Below are 22,490 nucleotides of genomic sequence, written 5' to 3'. Positions count from 1 at the left end.
AAAATAAAATACCTGGCTGGTAAGGAAAATTAACTAGAATGGCTTAAATTTCAGGTCCTGGTAAACTTCATTAATATTTAAAGGCCATTCTCATAAAATATTGTTTCTTCACAGAATAATATGCATAGATTAATATGCTTGCCAGTGTGGTGTAGTGGTTAAGAGTGGTAGATTCGTAATCTGGGGAACCGGGTTCACGTCTCCGCTCCTCCACATGCAGCTGCTGGGTGACCTTGGGCCAGTCACACTTCTCTGAAGTCTCTCAGCCCCACTCACCTCAAAGAGTGTTTGTTGTGGGGGAGGAAGGGAAAGGAGAATGTTAGCCGCTTTGAGACTCCTTCGGGTAGTGATAAAGCAGGATATCAAATCCAAACTCTTCTTCTACTTGCATGCACACATGACATAGGGTTGGAATGACAAATGCATATTCTGCAGAAACATGCCCTGGCAGCAGAATACTCTTCTTTCAACTTCTTGTCATGGACCTTATATAGAAGCTACATCAATTCTGCATTCTAATAATTATAACAAAATCATAACATATTCATCCATGGGTATTCTTTGCTTTTAAAAAACTTGAGCTAGCTCTGAAGCACCCCTACATCAGAGACAGATCTGTAGGATTTGTAAACCAGTCCAGTAGAAGTAGACAGCTTGTGCAAAAAGTGACTCTCTCTTTTTCTGTTACACCCACCCACAATGATTTGTCCAAACCTATTTTGATACTTGAAAATTATATTAGCGATGCCCTTACCGGACATAAGGTAAAGGCTGGGAATTCAGAAGGAGGTGTTTTCCCAGTTTAATGGGCTAAAAGAATGAAATGGAATCAGCTGCAAGAAGAAGAGGAGGTTGAACTAATAGCTCTGTGACAATCAGCTGATCAGATGAAGGGAAGCTGCCAGGTATTTATTAAACATGACCGAAGCTCTCTCAAGCCATTGCCTCATCAGGAGGTAATTAGGTAAAGGTTAGTGGAATATTACACAGTGTAAAATGTGACTAAGGTGTAGAGCTCAAGGAAAATGTTTGATTGCTTTCATTGGTGGGATAAGGGACACACTGCCTTTCCTAGACTTCAGCTGTAATTGTGATAATAGATATGGACCATGAGCCAGGACAAATATTTTTTACTTACTGTATATGATGAGCAATGCTGTCACGGCCTGGGCAGAGGAGGAATGGTGGAGTTGACCGCCCCAGCCTGACCTAGAATGATCTCTGGGAGGCAAGCTGCCTAATAAGCAGCAAGGACTCTCCGTCAATTTTATGTAAATTTATTTACAAGAAAAACCAATCCAGAGCCTCATTAAGCTTAGTTCCACAGTCTGACTCATCGTCCCTCCCCCAACAGGAAGGACACCAAAATCCCGCCTTTCTTCTACTTCCCTTCCTCCCCCACAACAAACAGCGAGATGAGGGCTGAACACCATAGTTGCCTTTGAGTGGACTTAACCAGTCCAGGGGTCCTTTACCTTTCCCTTATGTTTGCAGTGATGAAATTCAGGCCGCAGTCCCTGGGAGTAAGCTCCATTGAATTAAGGGCCATTTTCTGATTAAACTGGACTTTTGATTTCCACCATGACAGCAGACAGGACCCAAGTGAATGTATGCAGGCATAAGCAACTGGGAAAGAATTGTGGAAATATTTCACAAAGACGCCGGGGTAACAGTTGGCCTTCTACCAAAATGAAATACATTTTGCTCCAAATAATTGTGCTACTTCAGTGCCGGATTTATGTATAAGCTAAACAAGCTATAACTTACGGCCCCAAGAGTGGGCCCCCCCCAAAAAATTAAAGGGAAAAAAACCCTGGATGTACTTTGATAAAATACATATTTTGTTATGTGCAAATGGCTTTAGATACCTATTAGGTCCATAAATTATCATATACCATATATTCAACACAAAAAACAGCAATAATTTGTTGTTGACAAAGGACAGATGGACATAAAGGGCCCCATTACCTTCAGTAGCTTAGGGCCTCATCAAACCTAAATCCGGCCCTGGCTATATGTGAGGGCTGTGGGGGATAGCCAGATGCAACAGAAGAAAGGGCTCCCCACATCCTTGAACATTGTGTAAAGGTAAAGGGACACCTGACCATTAGGTCCAGTTGTGGCCGACTCTGGGGTTGCAGCACTCATCTCACTTTATTGGCTGAGGGAGGCGGCATACAGCTTCCGGGTCATGTGGCCAGCATAACTAAGCCGCTTCTGATGAACCAGAGCAGCGCACAGAATGCCTTTTACCTTCCCACCAGAGCAGTACCTATTTATCTACTTGCACGTGCTTTCGAACTGCTAGGTTGGCAGGAGCAGGGACCGAGCAACGGGAGCTCACCCCGTCGCAAGGAATTGAACCGCCGACCTTCTGATTGGCAAGTCCTAGGCTCTGTGGTTTAACCCGCAGCACCACCCATGTCTATCATTGTGTAGAGGAGGAATTTTTAGCCAATGTCGCTTGTCCTGCAAACTACGCCTGCTGAAATTTCCTGATCTCTTTTGAATCTGGTCACTCAGTGCATGTGTCTTTCTAACCTCCAAGAAACTCCTCTGGCCTAGCCAGTTCAGAGAAATGTCTGAAAATAAATTCTCTGTATTGCATCTAATAGAATGCACTCGGAGTTCTGTGAAACTCAATGTGCAAAGAAGGCAAATGTGAAATGACTGAAGCTGAGATGCAATTAAAACTAGATAAGACACACCGCGTAATTAGTGCTTGTTTCCAGGTACTCAATTTGTTGGAAGTGAATGCAAAACATCAGCCTGGCTGGTACAGGAGGTCTTTTTAGGGCTTCTCAAGTTTTGTAATTGCTGTAGTCCTTGTCTAATGCTAGCAGGGCAATATTTTGTTCTGTAAAAGGATGTGAGGGGGTGGTTATATAAAATAAAGCAGGAGAGATTTGTGCTTCAGCCCCAAAGATGTAGCATGCTTAACCTACAAGAAATGAATATGAAAGCAATATGAAGGGACTCAAGATGTTTAGGGATAAATGCAGCAAGGGAACAGATAAGCTTGCTGGTGTTTAGAGGGTTACATGAGAGTTTGTGCCATTGTGTGGTCAGTTTTTGGAGAAGCAAAGCGACAGCAATAATAACAATTAATGCAGTTTAAAAAGCCAGTGGCAAAATATGTCAAGTTTTCTACAACAGAAGTACTACCTGAAGAAAAGATATTGGGACAATCAGTGCCGGATTTACGTATAAACTAAACAAGCTATAGCTTAGGACCCCACTCTCTTGGGGGCTCCAAAAAAATTTAAAGGGAAAAAAACCCCTGGATGTGGATTTCCAAAATATAAGATAAAAAACAAATAAAATAAAACCTACATACAGCAACCGTGTTTTGTGTTGTGTAGGCTCCTGTGATGTAAGTAATGGGCCCCGCCTGCTAGCCTGCTCCCTAAAATATCACTGGTTTGCTCATTTCTATGTATAGGGTGCCTACATTCTGCATGTGCAAATGGCTTTAGATACCTATTAGGTATCTAAATTACCATATACCATATATTCAACACAAAAACAGCGACAATTTGTTGCTGACAAAGGACAGCTGGACATATAAAGAGCCCCATTACCTTCAGTAACTTAGGGCCTCATCAAACCTAAATCCGGCCCTGGGGACAATGCTTGAGAAACAATTGAACTAAAGCTGCAGTCCTTGCCAGTACCCTCTGGATGCCTTAAACTACAACTCCCATCAGCCCCAGCAAGCACATCCACACTGCCTGGTGCTGATAGGAGTTATAGTCCAATACCTCTGGAGCCCCCCCCCCCCACCCGGTTGGCAAAGGCTGTACAAGGGAGTAAGATCCATTGAACATAAAAGGACTTAGGTACTTCTGAACAAACCTGCATAGGGTTAAGCTGCAGCAAAAAAAAATGGAATGTGTTTCCTCAACAGGACCCTACAGAACAGGATAAAGTAAAATGATATGAATTGGACATGACATATCTTATCATTTATCTTTTAAAATAATGGCTTGTTTAAGATAGTTACACCTCACCCTCCTGCCTTAATAAGGTGTCCACGATGGCTCAGAAGCCATAAACTAATAAAAAATACAAAAACACATTCAACTAAATCCGATCCAACCTAAAACCAACAAAATAAAAGCATTCAGCAAGATTAAAACACAACAGAACGTTATGTTCCCTAAAGTTAAATTAGCTACCTTGAATATCAGTCTTCCCGACAAACATGCCGAACATTCAAACATACATATTAACTACAGAGATATGTTTGACAGGAAGGGCAAATGTTCAACAGGTAGAATAGCAATGGCTAAATATTTGTGATCTTGTAGAGCTTTGTTTATCTGAGTGGCTTACTGGTTAGGTTCAGTGAAGTGCAGCCCAGGGAGTGCCATCTAGTAGCTGTTGTAGCATCCATCACCCCAAGGTAAAGGTAAAGGTAAAGGACCCCTGGCGACTATGGGGTTGCGGCGCTCATCTCGCTTTCAGGCCGAGGGAGCCGGTGATTGTCCACAGACAGCTTTCTGGGTCATGTGGTCAGCATGACTGAACCACTTCTGGCGCAACAGAACACCGTGACAGAAACCAGAGTGCACGGAAACACCGTTTACCTTCCCGTCACAGTGGTACCTATTTATCTACTTGCACTGGCATGCTTGGAATTGCTAGGTTGGCAGGAGCTGGGACAGAGCAACAGGAGCTCACTCCATCACAGGCATTTGAACCGCCAACCTTCCAATCGGCAAGCCCAAGAGGCTCAGTGGTTTAGACCACAGTTCCACCCATGTCCTGAATAAACAAGCACACAATCACTGATAGGTCCACCCACCATTGTGAGGCTCAAAGCAATGAAGATGATGCCTCCCCAGCTGTTGCCATTGGCTGTGGGTTTCTTGTGATGTCACAAAAGCACTTGGCAACTGAGTGGATATAAAGGCAGGCCAAGGAGAAAGCCCTTTTCTATTTCCAGCAGGACACACCTGGCAATGGATGTGACATTCAGCACTGCCCAGGTTTCTTCCACTTGGAGGAGGCAAATGGAATGGAAACATAGTGGGAAGGAGAACAGAATTCTAGAATTGTAGAGTTGGAAGGGCCCCTGAGGATCATCTAGCCCAGCCCTCTGCAATGCAAGAATATGCAGCTGTCCCATACAGGGATCAAACCTGCAACCTTGGCGCTATCAGCACCATGCTCTAAACAACTGAGCAGCCTATTCACATTTGGTTAATGAAGGGGAGGTTTTACATTCCCTTTGTACTTTTTACAGATTTCCTAAAATTAAGTTCCAGTTCAACTTTCAAGAGGTTCTTCCACAAAGCACACAGATATGGGCTAAGTCACAAACTTAGCCATACATTTGTACAGTGGTACTAAACAGTTACAGTAGTACCTCGGGTTAAGTACTTAATTTGTTCTGGAGGTCTGTTCTTAACCTGAAACTGTTCTTAACCTGAAGTACCACTTTAGCTAATGGGGCCTCCTGCTGCCGCCACTGCACGATTTCTGTTCTCATCCTGAAGCAAAGTTCTTAACCTGAAGCACTATTTCTGGGTTAGCGGAGTCTGTAACCTGAAGCGTATGTAACCTGAAGCGTATGTAACCCGAGGTACCACTGTAGTGCAATTGTAATCTTTTCTTCTCATAAGTAAGACCCACTGAGTTCAATGGGGCTCTCTTCCAGGCAAGAGGATTACAGCCTCAATCTGAAAATAGCCCCAAAGCTTTAACAATCTGAATGAAGATCCCATATGAAAATATTTCCACAGTCAATTGAAAGAGGAATCAAAGTGCCTGGTCCTAGACAAAATTTAAGTATTTTTCCTAAACCATCAATTCAAAAATGTGAGGCCTGGCTTGACTACACCCTAAATTGGGCGTCTTATGATTTATTACATTATTTTTATTATTATTCATGTCTTATTTTACCATGTGCACTTATAATTTTATACTTCTTTCTTTTTCAATAAAGATTTTTTTTAAAAAAAAAAAAACACTTTATCTTTTGATTATACAGAGCAAAGAGAGTTTTGTTGATCCAAAAGTGCTTCCCACTTTGGAATGCATTTGAAAGTGTTCCCATACTGAAGGAAGACTTATCAGAAGATATATTAAATAAATAAAAAGAAGAAAATTGGCATGTTTGTACACCGCAGTAAGTCCTAAATCAAATGTCATTATTTATTTCCTCCAAGGGCGAGCTGAGAGCGGTGGGGAAGAGTGAAGCGGGCAAGATTTGACTCGTGCCCAGTAAGCCACAGTTTATGTGAATGCAGTCAATACCTTGCTCTGAAGAAGTTATAGTGAGAGTTTACGCATTTTCAGAGTAAGGGAATGAGAAGCACCTTTTAAACACAGGGATATAGGCAGATAATGCCTCTCAGCATGCAAGCCATTGTTTATCTGAGGTGTGATCCCTTTTACTGCTACCAAAACACAAGCTCTGATCTAGCACTCAAGAGCTGATAATAGCTTGATAGCTGCTAAGATGTAACTGTTCGGTTCCACCCTGTGGAACGCCCTCCCATCAGTTTTCAAGAAAATAAACAACTATCTGATTTTTAGAAGACATCTGAAGGCATTATTATTATTATTATTATTATTATTATTATTATTATTGCGGTACCTTGGTTTAGGGACACGGGTGGCGCTGTGGGTTAAACAACAGAGCCTAGGACTTGCCAATCAGAAGGTCGGTGGTTCAAATCCCCGCAACGGGGTGAGCTCCCGTTGCTCGGTCCCTGCTCCTGCCAACCTAGCAGTTCAAAAGCACGTCAAAGTGCAAGTAGATAAATAGGTACTGCTCTGGCAGGAAGGTAAACAGCGTTTCCATGTGCTGCTCTGGTTCGCCAGAACCGGCTTGGTCATGCTGGCCACATGACCCGGAAGCTGTACGCCGGCTCCCTCGGCCAATAAAGCGATATGAGCGCCGCAACCCCAGAGTCGGCCACGACTGGACCTAATGGTCAGGGGCCCCTTTACCTTTTACCTTGGTTTAAGAACAGCTTAGTTTATGAACAACTTGGATGAAGAACACTGGAAACACAGAAGTAGGTGTTTTGGTTTGTGAAACCTGCCTTGGAATAAGAACATGTTTCGCTTCCTGTTGAGTGTGTTGTAAATTGTGACCCCCGCTGCTATGGGGAAGCACGCCTTGGTTTAAGAACACTTTGGTTTAAGAATGGACTTCCAGAACGGATTAAGTTTGTAAACCAAGGTAGCACTGTATTATTATTATTATTATTATTATTATTATTATTATTATTATTATTTTGCTGCCGCCATGGGTCACATCATGCACCTGCTTGGGCAAAGAAAAGTGGTTGGCAGTGTGGGTGGAAGAAGGCCGCTGCCTGTCCACCATTTCCCTGTAGGAAATCACCTCAGACCTTCACTTTATAACTGCTCGGTGCACCTTAAGGAAGCATAAAAAACCCACAAAAAAAGAGTTTTGATAAGGCAAGCAATAATATCCCAAGCATTCGTTGCCTCCTTAAACTGCCACCCAACTTAGCCCCCAGCAAAACATTATAACAAATTTTGGGGGTTCTTGCTGTGGTGAAATTCCCAGTTTCAACTAGACTACAGTGGTACCTCGAGTTACAAACACCTCGGGTTACAGACTCCGCTAAGCTGGAAGCATAGCTGTCAACTTACAGATTTGAAAATAAGGGACCAGCAGCCAAAATAAGGGACCTGCAGCCTCACCTGTTCCAGGCACTCCAGTCTTCCTGTCCTCCTGCAGTCTGGTCAAACTCATGCTGGTAGCTTCAAGAACACTGTCCAACCAACTTTGTAACCAGAGGTTCAACTGAATAGAATCTGAATCACATGCGCCACAAGGCCTATGCAGCTTCAACTTAAGATGGCTCCCCGGCCTGGCTTTGCACTGCAAAGTTTGCAGCAGCACGTGCAACAAAATGGCGTCCAGCATTCAAAAAACCCCTCAGCTTGCATTAACTAGCCACACACAAGGCATGCAAGCTCCACCCCCCCAGTCATTCTTAGGCTTCTTATTGGGTGAGCAACACAGCCAAGCAACACAGTTGGAGCCTCCCTCCTCCCTGGCTGGCAGGGAGGGAGGGAGAGGAGCTGCTTCCTTTGAAATTTAAGGGACATCATTTAAGGGACATTTAAGGGACATCCATCAATAAGGGACAGCAGTGGGACATGGTGCTGGAATAAGGGACTGTCCCTTCAAATAAGGGACACTTGACAGCTATGCCTGGAAGTAGTACTTCGGGTTAAGAACTTTACCTCAGGATGAGAACAGAAATCATGCGCCAGCAGCGCGGCGGCAGTGGGAGGCCCCATTATCTAAAGTGGTACCTCAGGTTAAGAACAGTTTCAGGTTAAGAACGGACCTCCAGAACGAATTAAGTTCTTAACCCGAGGTACCACTGTAGTGGTATTTCTTTAAAAGAGGTGAAGTGACACATCTCAGCATGGCAGCTTAAAAGGCGCATTCTGCACAATGAATTCATGACAGTACATCCCAGTAAGTTATGTGCTGCTGGCCAGGTTGCTAATTAGCTAACAGAACAGAGGAAGCTTCTGATAAGCCTTTGTGATAACAAGGCAGGATCATTCTGTCCAACACAGCACAGCAGGAATAGACTCAGATATTGTGTAACACTTTAAATCCTGTCACATGCCCAGTAGGTATGTCATAGATTTGCTGCCTCTTTATCACTTTATTAAATATATATATATATATATATACATACAGTACGGTGGCTTTAAAATAAATAAAACTAAGCCTGGTATCCAGGAATTGAAAGTGAAGAGCTAATGGACTACGCAGAATTAGACAAGCTAACAGGAAGGATTCGAGACCGGTGGGACTAGAGGTTTACCGAAGCCTGGACTAAATTTACTGAGTATCTGAAAAGTATTTGTGATGATCAGATTACGTTTGTAGGACTACAAAAGTTGTGTGAGGAGTAATTTAAGAAATATTGTAAAAATGGAAAGGGAGAAATGATTTGTTAGAAAAGGTAAAGGCAATACTACCGGTAAGTTAAGAATTGCAGGAGAAATAACCAAGACGGAAGGCTATCAGAGATGCTGAAGGAAGTCCAAACAAGGACATATGTATAATAATTTGTGTGGTATGTCTTAAAAAAAATTGTATGCTAAAAATTAATTTAAAATATTATTTAAAAAAAGAAAGTGAAGAGTTAACATAAGGATGCTGGGTGCTTGAGAGACGTGGGTGGCGCTTGCCAATCAGAAGGTTGGAGATTCTAATCAGTGCCCTGTCCCAGTTTCTGCCAATCAAGCAGTTCAAAATCATACCAGTGCAAGTAGATAAATATGTACATATGTATGTGGGAAGGTAAATGACGTTTCCATGCACTCTTGCTTCCGTCATGGTGCTCCGTTGTGCCAGAAGCAGTTTAGTCATGCTGGCCACATTACCCGGAAAGCTGTCTGTGGACAAACGCCGGTTCCCTCGGCCTGAAAGGGAGATGAGTGCCGCAACCCCATAGTCGCCTTTGACTGGACTTAACCGTTCAAGGGTCCTTCACCTTTACCTTTACCCTTCATCTGCTTGCTGCAGTCTGAGATGAGCTCTCCAGACAATGTTTTCACCAACATCCACCAGCTTCTCTCAGGTCAATCATGAGACGCCCGCCAGCTTCTAATCACGGATACCAGCAGCCTTCAAGCAAGCAAACTGGCCTTATTATCACTCCCTAGCATCCCACTACCAAAGGATTGCCTCCTTCCATTCTCCAGTTTTCCTCCTCCAAGTGGAAGAAACATCCATTGCCAGGTGTGTCCTGCTGGAAATAGAGAAGGGCTTTTCCCTTGGCCTGCCTTTATATCCACTCAGTTGCCAAGCGCTTTTGTGACATCACAAGAATCCCACAGCCAATGGCAACAGCTGGGGAGGCATCATCTTCATCACTTTGAGCCTCATAATGGCAGGTGCACCTATCATTGATTGTGTGCTTGTTCATTCGGGACACAGGTGGTGCTGTGGTCTAAACCACTATGCCCCTTGGGCTTCCCAATCAGAAGACTGGCAGTTTGAATCCCAGAGACGGGGTGAGTTCCCATTGCTCTGTCTCAGCTCCTACCAACCTAGCATTTCAAAAGCACACCAGTGCAAGTAGATAAATAGGTACTGCTGTGACGGGAAGGTAAACGGTGTTTCCATGCACTATGGTTTCCATCACGGTGTCCCGTTGTGCCAGAAGCTGTTTAGTCCTGCTGGTCACATGACCTGGAAAGCTGTTTGTGGACAAACGCCGGCCCCCTTGGCCTGAAAGCAAGATGACTGGACTTAACCATCCAGGGGTCCTTTACCTTTACTGGGTGCTTGGACCACTTGCCTCTCATGTCAGCAGAGCCGTAGCGAGGTGATCTTGTGTCCCTGACAAAACCGTCCAGATTATGCCCCTAGCCACGGACAGATTAGCTCTTCTTTCCAATTCTCCTCCAACCAACCACCCCCAGCTATGTTCAGTCTCATCCTCCAATGTTGATATCGCTTTTAGTATTTTCACACTGCCCTCCTCCATTTCTTTTTTCCTACTTCCTCTCCTTGATTCTTTTTATCCTGCTCTCTCTCATCCACTTTCTTCCTTCTTCTTTAAAATGATAAAAGTGATAGTAATACTAGAAACTGACGGGTGCTGCTGCCAGCGGCCATACTAGAATAATGAGGGGCACAGAAGGGTAATTTTATTTACAGGTGAGAGTGAGTTGTGTCCCACATGTTATGATATTGCAAAGAAAAATAATAGTATACATTAAGGACAGGAGTCCAACAATTGAGGAGGCAAGTGCGGAGGGCTGTTTCCGGGGGGGAGCAATTTCCTCCCTCTGGCACTGTCCATGGTTCTTGCTGGTGTGCTTAAAGTCTGCCCTAAGTCTGGCTCTCAAAACACCCACCAACTGAAGAAAAGTGGACTATATCCAGCCTGTCAGAACTGTTACCTTGGCCACCAATCAAAGATATTGTTGCATGCCACCCCGATGATGATGATGATGATGATGATTTTATTATTTATATCCCGCTCATCTGGCTGGGTTTCCCCAGTCACTCTGGGCAGCTCCCAACAGAATATTAAAAACACAATAAAACATCAAACATTAAAAACTTCCCTAAACAGGGCTGCCTTCAGATGTCTTCTAAAAGTCAGATAGTTGTTTACTTCCTTGGCATCTGATGGGAGGGCGTTCCACAGGGTGGGTGCCACTACTGATAAAGCCCTCTGCCTGATTCCCTGTAACCTCTGCTTCTCACAGGGATCGAACCGCCAGAAGGCCCTCGGAGCTGGACCTCAGAAGCATTTTAGATTCCCCAAACGCTTGACATGAGTTAGGAAAGCAGGGGCTTCACAACTTTGTCCTTGCAGCCATTTCCATTATCTGTGCTTGCCTCTTCCACATGCTATCCATGCATTTGACAGCTTGTTTGGAGCCTATCAAAAGTGTGTAGCTTGTCCCCCATGCGCTGGAATCCTGAGTACATATTGAATGGCAGAGAAAGGCTTTTATCTGTATTTCATTTGGCAACAGCAGGAGATGCACATTCAATGAGGAGGATATATTTTGTTAAGTCCACCCTTTTGATAATTCATTAGTTGAGGTTAATTCATTTGATCCCCTTTGGCTTGGGTCTTAGAATACTGGGAAGCAAGAACCACACAGCTAGTTTCATGCATTCAAGGGGGATTTCAATTTGTATTTCAAGTATTTCTTATCATGTTGCCTGTGAAACTGCTGTTGAAGCTGAGAAGGCCTTCAAAAAAGCAGCTCCTGAAAGGACATTGGATACTGCTAAAAAAAAAGTCAAAAATCCCACTTGGTACACCCAAGTGCGATTGGACATACCGTACAGTGGTGCCCCGCAAGACAAACGCCTTGCAAGACGGAAAACCCGCTAGACGAAAGGGTTTTCCGTTTTGGAGGCGCTTCGCAAAACGAATTTCCCTATGGGCTTGCTTCGCAAGACGAAATGTCTTGCGAGTTTTTCCGACTTTTTTTTCTACCCCCCCCTTTTTCTAAGCTGCTAAGCCGCTTATCAGCTGATCCGCTAAGCCGATAAGCCGCTAAAAGCCGCTAAAAGCTGCTAAACCGCTAATAGCGCTAATCCGCTAAGCCGTCAATGGGCTTGCTTCGCAAGACGAAAAAACCGCTAGACGAAGAGAATCGCGGAACGGATTATTTTCGTCTTGCGAGGCACCACTGTATTGGCCCGGATATAAGCCGCTCTTGAATATAAGCCACACCTGAATATAAGCCACAGCTTTAACATTCGGGGGCGGGGGAGAGAGAGACATAACCAGATATAAGCCACTCCCTTAAAATTGTGCAGGCACTCACACCCATTTCGTTTTACTGTATGTCTGTTTCAGCAGCAATATCGTAAAAGCCAATTTTTGTAAGGTCGCAAATTTAAGCCACACTTTAACTTTTCACGGTCGGAATGGGGGGGGGGGGAATGAGGCTTATATTCAGGCCAATACGGTATCTAAGATCACCATCCACATATCAGAAGCACACCCCACACTTAATCATCTGTCTCTGTTCTATTTAATTTTAACATCTAGGATTTAGACATTTTGTTGTTGCTGTTGCTCTTTTCATGCCATCAAGAAAGTAAAAGCATAGAATCCTGGCAGCTTTGAGACTTGGCCAACTAATCTTGTATTTGCTTTTCATTCTAAATGAAGCAGTCATAAAGCCTAGGATGAGCGTTAATACTTATTAGAAAGGTACTTTGTTGCTTTTAAATGAAGAAAATATCACTCTTCTTCTACACAGTAGCTGAACTAGGAATGAAATAGCTTTTATGAATATTGAAGGATATTCTTTGTTGGAATGCCATAGCCAAATCTCCTCTTTTTTGCTTAAACCCTGAGCTTTTCTGCCAGAAAATCTAGCAGATAGCCCATTATCCTACTTAATTCTCCCAGAGAGGCAAAAATACATAAGAAGCATCAAAATAATAGTATTAAAAGAAGTGGGTGGGTTATTTTGTGCCGAATCAATTTTTAAGAGATTTGTGTCTCGCATGGCTCTGCCTTCCTTTCTAGTATAATTACATACAGTACTGGCCGAGTTGCAAAAATATAGTGTGAGCTTCTGGATTTTATAAATTGCTGTTCATGCTTTTTTAATCCTGATACATGTGCAAAATAAAATGTCTCACCATTTTGTCATTATCTGCTCCTTCCTTGCTAATCAAAATTAAGAGTGCAAGAGGAAACAAAGGATGTACCTTTGCGATGCTAAGATGTTCCTGGCCCCTATCTCCCATGCTGATGTCACAGGGATAGTTTCTATGGTCACAAGAGCCTAGTCCTTAGGAGAAAGAACATCTTAATCGACCAGTGGACTAAATTTCTTACTGCTACTTTTGTACATCACCCTTATCAGATCCAATGATGTTGTCACCAGAGAAAGAAAAGCACTCTCAATATTAAAAAGTTTCAGCTTATGAGGCTATCAGCCTGGCCAGTGCAGGCCAGACCTATCCTAACAAAATAGATTTTGTGGGGCTCAAGGTTATTCTATGTTGACCAAAGGGGGAGGGGGCATCCCTGCCCTATGCATATTTACTTGGAAGTAAGTTAAAGTGGGGCGCGGGTGGCACTGTGGGTTAAACCACAGAGCCTAGGGCTTGCCGATCAGGTCGGCGGTTTGAATCCCCGCGACGGGGTGAGCTCTCGTTGCTTGGTCCCAGCTCCTGCCAACCTAGCAGTTCAAAAGCACACCAGTGGAAGTAGATAAATAGATACCGCTCCGGCGGGAAGGCGTTTCCATGCGCTGCTCTGGTTCGCCAGAAGCAGCTTAGTCATGCTGGCCACATGACCCGGAAGCTGTACACCGGCTCCCTTGGCCAATAAAGCGAGATGAGCGCCGCAACCCCAGAGTCGTCCACGACTGGACATAATGGTCATGGGTTACCTTTACCTTTTTAAGTTCAAGTACAATCAGAGCCGGATTTAGGTTTGATGAGACCCTAAGCTACTGAAGATAATGGGGCTCTTTATATGCTCAGCTGTCCTTTGTCAACAACAAACTGTTGCTTTTTTTGGTGTTGAATATATGGTATATGGTAATTTATGGACCTAATAGGTATCTAAAGCCATTTGCACATAACAAAATTTTATCAAAGTAATTGTTGAACTGAAATACAATTAAGATGAGGTATATTAATAGTGAATTGGGGGGCAAGAGAGTGGGGCCCTAAGCTATCGCTTGTTTAGCTTATATGTTAATCTGGCACTGAGTACAATAGTGCTTTAATAGATAACGGTGCATAGGACTGGAGCCTAAGACAGCAGTCAGGAGCAGAGCAGTTACAGGTGAAAATTTGGTGAATGCAGTAACAATACGGATGTGCACAGCTCCAATTTTCCAGTGAATACGGCAGCAGAAAAGAAGCAGCCACGGAGTAAGTATTGAAGGCAAGTGCCAATTAATTCATGCCATTTGCTATTTTACCGAATAAATTAGCTGACAACCCGCGGCTGAGAATCATGAAATCTCCTGCACTAAATTTATTTCACACCGTTTATTCCCAATTAGCCTGTTATGTTGTTTGTCAAGAGTGTCAATTAAATGGGGTGGTTTTTTTAATGTTCTTAGAATTCCATTCCACACTGAATGGATTGATGGTTAAAGCTGCGTTCGAGAATTACACTCAGACCAAATGGATTCGGCATCAGGAATGAGAAAAGGGCAACGCAGAGGAAATAATAACCAAACCGCAATCCACTGGGAAGTTCTTTCATACAGAATCTTAGGGGTCAAATAATTCCATACCCTCCAACATTTCTCCAATGAAAATAAGAACATCCTAAGGAAAAGCAGGATATTCTGGGATCAAATCACAAACCAGGACAGCTTCTTTAAATCAGGGACATCCCTGGAAGATAGGGACACTTGGAAGGTCTGCAAAAACAAGACTCACATCCATTGCTTGAGCTCAGTTCCACCCATTGCTAGCATGTGGCCCTTGGCAAGTTGCCTATGAGCAAGTGTGGCCCACTGGCTTATCACAGTTCCCCAGCCTGCACAGAAGATCACATATTCACACGCCCAATGCATCTGTTTCACTGCCTGTGCATGTACCAGAAAGCTGTAGCCAAGAACAGAATACAGATCAGTTTAGAACCAGGTATCAGAGCAACATTCAAACCAGAATGAGTTAGCCGAGCAGTGAATGATTATTCTTGTATTTATTCCAGCAGCAAATAAGAAGGAATAGGTGGAGTTTCTTAACAAAAGTCATTATAAGAAAATGACTGATCAGGGTCTCTAATGAAATGTTCCTTGTTTAAGAACCCTCTGCTCCTTCATGTATTTAATCAATGATTCCTGCTTTTACTCATCAATAAAAATTACTGAGAGCCACCTTTGTGGGCTGAATAAGGGCTTGATAGTCATTAACATTTGCCGACATTGATCTATGATCAATATGGACTATAATTTTCCAATCCTTTGCTTTTGAGTCAGAGCGCAGGAGTAGCAAATGAATTAATTAACCACCAGCCTTTTCTGAGCACTTTCATTGATTAAACTGTGTTAACAGTGCTGTGCCATGACACACAAGTTCTTTCCACTGATAATCTGTGGAAGGATACAGAGTTGTCATTTGAAACATTGCACTGCTTGGACAAACCTGGACATCAAGTACGTTTTTGCCAGTTGTGTCTGGCATACAACCAATCTGGTGTTTTCTGGTCCATTCTGTGATTTGATTCCTGTTTATAGCTCAGTAGTTAAAGCTTTGGTTTTCCCAGTAGTGATGTATGGAAGTGAGAGCTGGACCATAAAGAAGGCTGATCACCGAAGAATTGATGCTTTTGAGTGCTGGAGGAGACTCTTGAGAGTCCCATGGACTGCAAGAAGATCAAACCTATCCATTCTTAAGGAAATCAGCCCTGAGTGCTCCCTGGAAGGACAGATCCTGAAGCTGAGACTCCAGTACTTTGGCCACCTCATGAGAAGAGAAGACTCCCTGGAAAAGACCCTGATGTTGGGAAAGATGGAGGGCACAAGGAGAAGGGGACGACAGAGGACAAGATGGTTGGATAGTGTTCTCAAAGCTACCAGCATGAGTTTGACCAAACTGCGGGAAGCAGGGGAAGACAGGAGTGCCTGGTGTGCTCTGGTCCATGGGGTCACGAAGAATCGGACACAACTAAACGACTAAACAACAACAACAACAACAAAAGTGGTGATTGGGACTGAGCCAAATCGTGTGTGTGTTTGAGACATTATTCGATTAAAAAAATCATGCTATGTGGAATGTACAATCGACAGTTTTTCAAAGTGGGATTTAGAATACAGACAGTAAACATTTCCTTCACTCTGGTTTGATTTTGTGATAGTAGCACATAGCCAAGTTCAAGTGGCTTCATGCCATCTTCAGGAAACCTTCCCAAAAATCCTGTTTGGAATAGGAGCAATGCTTCTTAACCTCTGATTTTGCTCTGTGATGTCCGCATCCTACGGATGACACTTTGCAATCCCAATGATGCCATTTTGACTCATAATGTAATGACCTCCTGCTTTGTTAATCTGGAAACTATGATTTTATAATTGAAGAAACACATCTATCACACTTGCTAGCTATCACACATAATAGCTGCTTTGGAATGATTATTGTCTCAAAGACAAAAGTCCCGCGTATAGAGTCCATTTTGATGGCAGTTTCAGAATCCCAGTATCACTGATCACAGGTATGATGGATTGAAAGACTAAAGATATGATACCCTTTGATCAATGGGTTGACAATATGACAACACTCGCAACTTATGAACGGACTGCTTACAGGCACAGACTTTGTTTGAATATATATGATAACATTTGGAATGAGTTAATACAGAATGTGGTAGGCTGTTAACATATACATAAGTATTAGGATAATAACACAACGTCAATTTATATATGAGAGTATCTTAGATTGCATGTGTGTGTGTGTGTGTGTGTGTTTCTTACACACATCTTTGTTTTTACTCCCCCTCACTTTTCCTTCTTTTTTCTGTATCTATTTATTTTTTTATAACTGAAATTATTTCAATAAAATATACATATTTTAAAAGGCTGCAAATTTATTATTATAGTTTTGTACAGAATCATGTACACTGACGGTGCTATATTAATAAATGTTAATAATAAGAGAACGGGCCTTTTCTGTGGTGGCTTCCTGACTGCAAAATGCTCTCCGCAGAGAGGCTCACCTGGCGCCATTGCTACATATCTTTAGGTGCCGGGCAAAAGCATTCCTTTTTACCCAGGCCTATGGCTATTAAGTACAGTGGTACCTCGGGTTACATACACTTCAGGTTACATACACTTCAGGTTACATACTCCGCTAACCCAGAAATAGTACCTCGGGTTAAAAACTTTGCTTCAGGATGAGAACAGAAATCGTGCTCCAGGGGCACAGCAGCAGCTGGAGGCACCATTAGCTAAAGGGGTGCTTCAGGTTAAGAACAGTTTCAGGTTAAGAATGGACCTCCAGAACGAATTAAGTACTTAACCCAAGGGACCACTGTAATCTATGGCTTGTGAAAGCATGGGCGAGAGGTCTGTTATTATGATGACTACTTTATTATCAGGCCAGGGGTCAGCAAACTTTCCGTGCCTCGGGCCGGTGTCTCCAGCGCTGATCGCAAGGCGGGCCGGAGGGCGGGGGAGCGCGTGCCCATATTCATGTGCACACACTATTTCCGGCGCATTTCCGGGTCGGAGGAGCACCGGAAATAGCTTGTGTATATGTGCACATGCCTCCTCCCACCCGGATGTGCACCAGAAATAACGCTTGTGCATGTGCAAATAACGCTTGTGCATGCTCACAAGCTCTTTCCGGTGCTTCTCCAACCCGGAAGTGGGCAGCAGCGCCGCGCCGGTAAAAGCAGGTGGCGGCAGCGGTCACCGCGGGCCAGATAAAAGAGTCCCTCAGGCCTTATCCGGCCCGTGGGCCTTAGGCTGTCTGTCAGCATGCTTTTTATTACGTTTGTTATCGTTGATGCTCTGTAATGTGTTTTTAATTTCATATACCACCCTGCGACCTTCTGTTAAAGGTGGTATATAAACTGAATAATAATAATAATAATAATAATAATAATAATAATAATAATAATAGGAAACATTACCAGTGTAGGGAGGGGGTTGTGCATTCAGAGTGCCCCTAGCTCTCATTTGTTAAAGTTACGGTTGTAATATCTGCCTGAGTCAGACGCTGCTCCCACTTATGCTGAGTCAGTAGAGCTTCACTAGTGTCACAGCAGCTGTTTACAAAGGATGCTCCAGCAGAAGACAAAGATGAGCAGCAAGATCCCATTGAAGACCAACAGACATGCAGCTAAGGTGCCCTTCAACAACTTAACACTGACATCACCCACAGGGTTTTTCACCAAGGACTCCGGCATGCTTCATTATGATGCAATCTAGGCAGTCAGGCATTTAAATCAAAGGGGTTTCTCCCCCCACCCCACCCCAAGCTACTGTACTTGAAGTGTGATTCACTGTGAGTAAGGGCGATTGAAGCAGTCCCTTTGGGTAAGGACAATGCATACTGGGTGGTTATTCACTCCTCTGTGTTGCCTTGTCTTAAACAGAGGTCAGCAACCTTTTTCAGCTGTGGGCCTGTCCACCATCCCTCAGACCTTGTAGCTTGCCAGACTATATTTTGAAGGGGGGGGGGGGAAATGAACAAATTCCTATGCCCCACCAATAACCCAGAGGTGCATTTTAAATAATAGCACACATTCTACTCATGTAAAAACACCAGGCAGGCCCCACAAATAACCCAGAGATGCATTTTAAATAAAAGGACACATTCTACTCATGTAAAGACACGCTGATTCCCGGACCATCTGCGGGCTGGATTGAGAAGGCAATTGGGCCACATCCAGCCCCCGGGCCTTAGGTTGCCTACCCCTGGCTTAAGAGATAATGACAACATCATCAGCTCTGTTTTATGGAGTCAAGCCACATGGATTTCTTTTACAAGCATACGGATATGCGATCAGGGGCAGGTAGCGTTTACGTAGATTAGAAATGAGTTCATGGCTACATCTGCAGACACGCATTGCTCTCAGGCAGTTGCATCTCAACTGTACTTTCTTTCATTTCCCAGTGCAAATAAACTTTTCTCTCTTTTTTCATTACAGACTGAAGGCTTCTCAGGGAGAATTCCACTCCCACTTACCCTTGAACACAGAATCCAGGTGGCCGTTGAATTGCCCTGACCCTGGACAGTTGCCAGAAAGCCATTTAAGGCTGCCAGATGAAGCAGCAAAGGGCCTCTGGGAGAGGCTTCCGAAAATGCCCTTTCCGCAAATTCGCTGGAAAAGAGCAAGTAGCTTAGACCTCACCGACATTCTTCTAATATTTGAAGAGTCTCCAGCAGCATCTCCTGACTCTTGCAGCTGCTTCCCACTTTAGGCATCATTTGCAACTTCCTGACTCAATCCAACTGAAAACCACCCCAGCTGCCAGAGATATCTTTCTACTAACAGCAGCAGGATTCATAATCTGTTGTTCAGTGGCTGCTCTCAGAGACAGCTTCCAGAGCAGCACTTGGGGGATGAAAAGGTGGCACAAACTAAAATAAAAATAAAAATTGCGGGGGGGGGGGAGATATTACTAAATAAAGAATCAATGCTAAAAAGTGAGTACCTAATGCATAGTTGATCCAAAAATAAAAATAAAAATCAGCAGGTACTGATGCAAGGTAATAACTTTCAAAAAATCCAGTCATAGGAGACCGGGAGTTGCCTGACTGTAATGACCATGACTCCAACTATAGGATATTAACAGCTTGTCATAAATGATGACTGCAATTCTATACCATTTACCCAAAAATAAGCCAAATGGCCTTCAAGTGTGACTTCCTTTGGAGTAAAGATGTATAGCACACCATTGCACTGCACGTTCTCTTTCCTTCAAATATTGTGTTCTTTTGACCTCCAGTTCCTTACCTATGGCACAATATGATCTGTTCATTAGCTATTCCTTGTCCTTCATTTAGCACACAATTCATCCTTGTAAGTCAGTAACATCGGGTTTCTTCCCCCAATGTCCTGAACTTAGCAGGTGCTGTTTGCCCTTTTCGTAGTGTTGCTTTTATGTAAGACTTAAAGGACGAGACTTATCCACTTGATGTTCATTCAGATAGTACATCCTACAAGGTTACAATTCAAGGACAGGACTGGGGAACAGGACAGGACAGGACTGGCTTATACCTGTGGAAAGTTGCCAAGCAATGCCTTAGTGCCAGGTAACTGATAGGTGGTGTGATAGCTGTGAGATAGCTCAGTCAGTAGAGCATGAGGCTCTTAATCTCAAGGCCGTGGGTTTGAGACCCACATTGGGCAAAAGATTCCTGCATTGCAGGGTGTTGTACTAGAATGATCCTAGCAGTCCCTTCCAGCTCTATGATTCTATATTTCTCATATGAACTTATCGTTTACCCCAATGCCTAGGAAGCTTCATAGAAATTACTGGACAAGGAAACCATGGCTTAAGTCCTCCTGGATCAGCCCCAAAGTCTAAGAAGCAGTAATGGTGCACACCTCTACTGCAGTGTTTTCCAAACTTGGGTCTCCAGCTGTTTTTGAACTACAGCTTCCATCATCCCTGACCTGGAACCCTTGAAATCTTGCACTGCCTGGAGACGGGTTACATGCAAGAGTATGTTTAAGAACACCGGGGCAATTTAGCTGATGGGTAGGAAGAATCCTAGGAAGGTCAGAGGCCACTGGTTTTTAGTATTTGCAAATCCTGAAGGAGCGTCTCCACCCCCATCATTCAATCCAGACACTGAGGTCCAGCTCCAAGAGCCTTCTGCTGATTCCCTCCCTGCGAGAAGTGAGGATACAGGGAACCAGGCAGAGGGACTTCTCGGTAGTGGCACCCGCCCTGTGGAACGACCGCCCATCTGATGTCAATGAAATAAACAACTACCTGACTTTTAGAAGGCATCTGAAGGCAACCCTGTTTAGGGAAGTTTTTAATGTTTGATGTTTTATCGTGTTTTTAATATTCTGTTGGAAGCCACCCAGAGTGGCTGGGGAAACTCAGCCCGATGGGCAGGGTACAAATAATACATTGTTATTGTTATTGTTATTGTTATTGTTATTGTTATTGTTATTGTTATTGTTATTGTTATTGTTATTGTTATCGTCATCATCATCATCATCAAAGCTCTAGCCTGGCCTGATATTATGTAAATGAACATGATATCTAAATATATGAAAATGGCATGCAACTAAAATATGCAACAATAACAGCAGCCCTTCAAATTTGGATATGTTTACAGAAGGTTGTCCTTAGTGTGGAACAGGTTCCCTGACCCTGTCCTGCCGGGAGTAGGAAATGAGACTAAGTACAAATCTTTAATATGCCCTAGGTCTTACTAGCTGGGAATGATGGGAGTTGTAGTCCAAAAAACAGCTGGGGACCCAAGTTTGGGAAACACTGCTTTACTGGAAGGAGAAATGAAAATCAACCAATAGAAAGGGTTTGAGTCAGAAAGAGTAAGGGTTTAATCCTGGGACCCGGAGTTGCCCCTGACCTCAGGAGCACTATTAAATTTTGCCTGTAAACATTATCAAGTAAAAGGTTGCATTCAGCCATTAACAGTAGTTGGAATTTCCAAACAGAAGGCAATCTGCCAAATACATTATGTACTCAGGACGGTCTTTGATTGTTTTTTCAGGCAAAAAAATTTTTTTTAAAAAACAAGCTTTTCTTCTTTTTTTAAACTGCTGTTTAGAAAAGATTCTAGGTTTCCTTTCTTCATAGATGGGCGATGGAGGGGGGGAGTTAAAAGGAAGTGCTACATTTTTTAAAACCACCTGTGAGCTCATGAAAAAGCCTGAGACTTGAAAGGAAAAACACACGGAGGTGCTTAACCAAAACAGACAGAATATCCCTTGAATCACCGCAAAAATAATTCCCCTTCTAATGTGGGGAGATTACTCACAAGAACTGGCAGCTATGCAAATAACCTTCACAGCGTTTGGGAATTTTTTTTCCCCCTTCCACAACAGATTTCAAAGAAGGAGCTTGCTTTCAGGAAGAAAGAGAGAAAGAGTCCAACATGACTCAAAAGCAGAAAATTGCAGGATGTTGCTTATTTACAAAGCTTACTTCAGATTTTCTATATCCAAAGCTACATTTTGCATGCCAAGACCTAGGGCATATTAAAGATTCGTATTTAGTCCCATTTCCTACTCCTAGCAGGACAGGGTCAAGGAACCTGTTTCACACCAAGAACTACCACCTCCTGTAAACATATCAGAATTTGAAGGGCTGCCGTTATAGTTGCATATTTTAGTTGCATGCCATTTTCATATATTTAGATTTCATGTTCATTTACATAATGTCAGGCCAGGCTAGAGCCTTAATAATAATAATAATTATTATTCCTTCCCCGCCCATCTGGCTGAGTTTCCCCAGCCACTCTGGGCAGCTTCCAACAGAATATTAAAAACACGATAAAACATCAAACATTAAAAACTTCCCTAAAC

The 22,490-nt window shown here is 43.3% G+C and overlaps 1 long non-coding RNA gene across 1 annotated transcript; it reads left to right on the top strand.

Annotated features, from left to right (window-relative positions):
* The first annotated feature begins 18,456 nt into the window (after window positions 1–18,456).
* LOC309352279 lies at window positions 18,457–19,631 on the top strand. The gene is made up of 2 exons (XR_014161227.1): window positions 18,457–18,513; window positions 19,128–19,631. It is a non-coding gene; the product is annotated as an uncharacterized lncRNA (long non-coding RNA).
* The last annotated feature ends 2,859 nt before the right edge of the window (window positions 19,632–22,490 follow it).

This window comes from Podarcis erhardii (assembly GCF_964252035.2).
Source record: "Podarcis erhardii genome assembly, chromosome: 11".
Classification (NCBI taxonomy): domain Eukaryota; kingdom Metazoa; phylum Chordata; class Lepidosauria; order Squamata; family Lacertidae; genus Podarcis; species Podarcis erhardii.
Note: the sequence above shows the minus strand (reverse complement) of the source record. Positions and strands in the feature narration are given on the sequence as shown.